This window comes from Nerophis ophidion, linkage group LG13, assembly GCF_033978795.1.
Source record: "Nerophis ophidion isolate RoL-2023_Sa linkage group LG13, RoL_Noph_v1.0, whole genome shotgun sequence".
NCBI lineage: Eukaryota > Metazoa > Chordata > Actinopteri > Syngnathiformes > Syngnathidae > Nerophis > Nerophis ophidion.
Genome location: NC_084623.1, coordinates 62132675 through 62138295, shown reverse-complemented (window position 1 = coordinate 62138295; position 5621 = coordinate 62132675). Strand labels below are relative to the sequence as shown.

General features: G+C 51.6%; 1 long non-coding RNA gene across 1 annotated transcript in view; it reads right to left on the bottom strand.

The window, feature by feature from the left end:
- Window positions 1–836, bottom strand: part of LOC133564857 (uncharacterized) — a 2583-nt gene extending 1747 nt beyond the window's left edge. The window contains exon 1 of the long non-coding RNA XR_009809358.1: window positions 176–836. This is a non-coding gene — a long non-coding RNA (uncharacterized LOC133564857). The remainder of the gene's footprint in view (window positions 1–175) is intronic.
- Between the last annotated feature and the right edge of the window lie 4785 nt (window positions 837–5621).

The window sequence follows — 5621 nt, the reverse complement described above, 5'->3', positions numbered from 1 at the left end:
CTTGCCATACATTATTTTTCACCTTTTTACTATCTTTCCTCTACCCTCCCTCTCTCTTTTTGTTTGTGGCCGTGCGGAACTTTTCCCACGAGGCGAAAAGTCCGTCGATAATTCGCTCTATTTACGTTCATTTTATACGCCTTAATTATTTAATTTAATTTATTCAACTCCTTACCTTGGAGTTTTCCATCGTTCTGTATAGAACCGCCCTTAGTTGTTTATTTTCTTTATATTATTTTTCCTTCGAAGAAGCTGGTCTTCTTCTTCTGTGGTTTTTTTCGAAAGACATCCGGTTTGCGCTGACGTGACGTCACTGAAACGCGCCGGAGTCTTTCTATTTTATTTCTTTTCTACCAATTTATTTTTTCTTTCTACCTACCTACCTTCATTCCTACTATATTTTTATACACAAAATCCATTTTACATTAAATATCACTTTCGGTTGTCGAAAAATGGCGGCGTGGCATGACGAGGAATGGGTCCTCGTCCGTCCTCGCGGACGTAAACAGCGATCGCGGCGCGAGATCACCCCGCCCCCTCGTCCTCAACCACAACACGGCCGCTATGATGATGGAGATTATCATTTTGCGGACCGTCGTCAACAACCGCCTCGTAGGAGCTACGCGGAGGTGCTGCGTGGCTATCCTGCAGAGGAGGAGGACGAGCGGGCGCGCCTCCGCAGCGACACGCGTCGCTACGGCAACCGATCGCGTGAGAGACGTGACGTACGTGGTCAGGACTACCCCACACGCGACGCACGTCGCCGGGACTACCCTACACGCGACGCACGTCGCCGCGATTACCCCACGCGCAACGCACGCCGCCATGTTTACTCCACCAACAACACACGTCGCCAGGGCAACGCCTCTCGTGACAGGAGTAACAGCGGCCGGCGTGGCCAGCGTTATGGTGCCCCACGGTGGGAAAATCAATATAACACATTCCAAAAAAATAAAAACAATTTTTTCAGAGGATACAAACCTCAATATTTCCAACATCCTGCACACAATAGACCCCAAAAAAACAGGGTTAATTTCCGACCTGCACACAATGAGCCTCCCAATCCCAGGAGGACTTTTAGAGCGGACAATCCTGGATTTGGACGGGGTCAACGCCCCAATATAACCAGGAATATTAATATCACACGTCCCTCTAGGGAAATTAATCCCAACAATCAAGATAGTGATTTTAGCATCAAAGCTAAAACTATGTACAACATCATCAAAATCATACACCACCAAATTAATGTAGATAGAGATACCCAGCCACAGACCATAACCAATATGGAACTCACCTTGACGACCGGTATTAGACCAGCGGTCACCAACCCGGACACGGAAGCCCTAATAAAAGAGAATGCACACAATTGGGCACAAAAAACAGTACAAATCTTAAGAGAACATTACAAAAAATCACTAGAAACCGAAATCAACAAATTGAGTGCTTTTATTGGGCAAAATTGGAGAGACCCATTCCAGGTGGCCTCGGCTTGGACCAGGACACATCTGGGACGCAGGTTGACCACCGAGACACTGCGGCTGGCCGAGGGTCTGGTGATCTCCGTCTGTGTGGACGTTCGTGGCGTGGACGAGGTGGGTAGTCCGTCACGATCCCAGCAGACGGGGTCACCAGTCCACGTGGATCCGTCCAGCACCCGAGTGGTGATGGAGGTAGTGCAGCCCCCGCTGCCGCTGCCCCTGCCGGTTCCAACCTTGCACGCTCCTGCGCGCGCCACGGTGTCCACCGTGCCGCTGCCGCTTCCGGTTCCAACACTGCACGCTCCTGCGCGCGCCACGGTGTCTACCATGACCGACCCTTTGGGCGGAGATTGGTCCCCTGTTGTGGAACAGGTTCCGGGTCCAAGAGGACCGGTTACCCCGGTCCCCTTCCCGGTTTTGTCGCCTGCTTCTCTGGCTGAGGCGTCAGCTAGGCCCCAGAGAGCGACACGACACCAGGAGCCATGTAGCAGTCCTCCCGACTACTCCATTGTCGAGGCTCCCCTGGTCCCGCCTCCCGGTCCGCCTTTGCGTGCCGAGACCGAGGTCAGGGTCCCTCCTGCAGTCTCCGAGGCGCCACCGCTACCTGTGGAACAAAACATACCAGCTCTAGTCCATGTAGCGGACAATGCACAGGGCACACCTGGCCAGCCAGACACTTCCCACCACTCACCTGAGCGGCCCGCGTCACCCCTTGACGTGCCTCCAGAGTGGTCCCAGCTGCCCCTTGACACGCCTCCAAGCTGGTCCCAACTTGGTTCTAGCCAACCGAGACCACCTACCTCGACTTCCTCGCTCCTGGACGCGCCCCTCCCGGACGCGCCTCTGCCGGACGTGCCTTTGGTAGACATTCCAGTCACGCCGGTTCCGGACACGTCCGCTCCGGATGCGCGTGCTAGCTGGTCCTCGTTCTTTACTGGAAACCAGAAAAGGACAAGGGCTGTCACTTCGGCTTCTCAGCCGACAGGGGACACGGACGGGGCGCAGGTTGCCACGCCAACGAGTCCGCGCACGAGGCCTACAAGGCACATCAGTACGACTCGTAAGATGGTGGACTGGCACCTGTCCGTTCACAGGAAGGTCCTGGTGATCGGGGACTCAAACATTAGTCGCCTTCCATCCACCGGTCTCCAGGACCTCCAGATGGACAGTTACCCGGGGGCCAACTTCCGGCATGCAGAGGCCATCCTGCAAAAAACAAAAGTCAGTGCTGAGGTGGAAATGGTCATTCTATCTTTCGGCATCAACAACAAAGAGCAAAACCCCAAGTCTACCACTTTTAAGCAGCTCCAGAGGGCCTTCAAGACGGCCAAAATCACCTTTCCTAATGCCGAGATTTTCATTCCCCTCCTCAACTTTTCTGACAATTTGCCCGAGGAACACAAAGATAACCTCCGGCAAATCAATAATTACATCCACAAAAATTACCATTTCATTCCAGCACTTTCCAGCGACGAGTTCGCAACAGGTAGAGACAACCTGCACTGGACCGACAACACGGCCAGGAATATGCTGAAGCATTGGCTTCAACATTTAAACCTGGCGTCCCCAAAAACCCGACCTGTCGGGGGGGTGACACAAACACACACAACAACAACAACAACGACAACAACAACACCAACAAAAACATCGTAAACCTATCCAAAAACTTTATACTTACCTCCGCACAGCGCTCCCTTCTCGATAAAGGCCTCACCTTCGTCCCGTCCACTAGCGTCAGCTCCGATTGGCACCATCAGGTCAAATTTGACCTACAAGAATACCACAGAAGTGTTAAAATTGCAGCATTCTACGAACATCAGGGTGCCCTCGGTCCGCGACCTTTCACCCCGAGGTCCGAGTGGGAGCCTTCACCGGGTCTGCTACATCCAGAGGTCCACACACTGGTCCTGGCGGATGAGCACCCGTCGCTCCTTTCGGGTTGCGCCCTCGCGGTTGCGCCCAATTTGACGCGTGACGAAATGGAGGCTCTCCAGAGTCTGAAAAAGAACAACAACATAGTTTTAAAACCGGCAGACAAGGGAAGCGCAGTGGTGATTTTCGACAGGGCTCAGTATATCTGGGAGGGCACCAGACAACTTAACGATACAACCTACTACTCCCCATTGGCCGCACCGATCTATTTCGATACTATCCCTATGATAGAAAAAATTATTAATAACTTATTAAATAAAAGGTTTATTAATAGTAAACAACATACTTACCTCTTGGGGGAACCGGAACCCCGTCCCCGCAGGTTCTATTTACTCCCCAAAATTCATAAGGAACCACAGAAGTGGAGCCGGCCCTATGAAATACCCCCTGGCAGACCGATTGTTTCCGACTGCGGGAGTGAAACTTATAGGACGGCGGAATACATTGATCACTATCTGACCCCACTTTCCATCAAACATAAGAGTTACCTTAAGGACACATACCACTTTATAGATACAGTCAAAAACATAGTCATTCCCCAGGAGTCCCTTCTATTCACCATAGATATAGACAGCCTATATACCAATATAGACATAGACCAGGGCATCCAAGCCGTTAAAAATATCTTCCTCAAATATCGAGATGTTAGCAGACCGGAGAAAGAACTTCTCCAACTTCTCGAGATTAACCTTAGGAGGAATGATTTTGAATTTAATGGAAAGTTCTATTTACAAATAAAAGGCACGGCCATGGGGAAAAAGTTTGCCCCGGCCTACGCTAATATATTCATGGCAGAATGGGAGACCTCTGCCCTTGCCGCCTGCCCAATTCAGCCCTTTCAATATTTCCGGTACCTTGACGATATTTGGGGTGTGTGGACACATTCAATGGATGACTTCCAGGTCTTCCTCCACACCCTCAACACCCACAACCCCAACATAACCATCAAGTCCACCACCAGTCCTGTATCGGTGGACTTCCTTGACACCACCACCTTCAAGGGCCCGGATTTCCCATCCACCCACCATCTGGACATTAGGGTATTTTTTAAGCAGACTGACACCCATGCCCTCCTCCACAAGACCAGTTTCCACCCCCGACACACCTACGCGGGACTGGTCAAGTCACAATTATTAAGGTTCCACCGGATCTGTACCAGGCGGGAGGACTTCATTACGGCCACTGGAACCCTGTTTGCTGCCCTGAGGAAGAGGGGGTATTCTAGAACCTTCCTCAGGAGACAATTCAGGTGTTTCCTGGACCCGAAGAAGCCTCCCCTTGGTACACACATGATCCCCTTCATTACCACTTTTTCACCTGCAGCGACACAGATCGCTAGAAAAGTGAAGGAAAATTTCAGGGCCTTTGTGGAAAAGAGTGAACGGCTGAAAGAGTATTACCTGGTGTCGGCCTTCCGCAAAAACCCTAGCCTGGGCGAGTTGCTGATCAGGGCCCGGGTCAGTTCCCCCGGAGGTCCGCCCTTGACCAGGAGCGGCATTCCCCTGCAGCACATCCCCTGGCTTTTGAACCGCCACAGTGGTAAGGTCTTCCGGCCGCTGTGCAGAGGACACAAAAATTCAAAAAATTGCGTTTATGTCATCCTCTGCCAGCGTTGTCATGCCATGTATGTTGGTGAGACGGGTAACACCATCGCCACCCGGTTTCACCAACATAAGTACAACATCATCCGACAGAAGAACACTACCACCTACCTGGTACAACATTTTATCCGGCACGGGTGGACTTCTGTTCGGGTGTGCGTTGTTCAGACTGACGCGAGATGGAGTGTGGCCCAACGGAAGCGTGCCGAACGCCTGTGGATCACAAAGTTGGGGACCAGACATCCGGGGGGCCTCAATGAGGCGTGAGTGCGAGCCCGCTGGGCCATAGACGGACCGTGCACACCCCTCTTATATTCTTTTTTACACTCTTTTATCGCCCTTCCCCCACCCCTTACCCTAACCCTAACCACTCTCCTTTTTCACTCCTAAAACCTACCCATCTCTCTTTTCTTTACACCTAACACCTACCCATCTCTCCTTCTCTTTATACCTAACCCTAACTCCTAACTCTAACCCTAACCCCAACCCCAACCCCAACCCTAACCCTAACCCTAACCCTAACCCTAACCCTAACCCTAACCCTAACCCTAACCCTAACCCTAACCCTAACCCTAACCCTAACCCTAACCCTAACCCTAACCCTAACCCT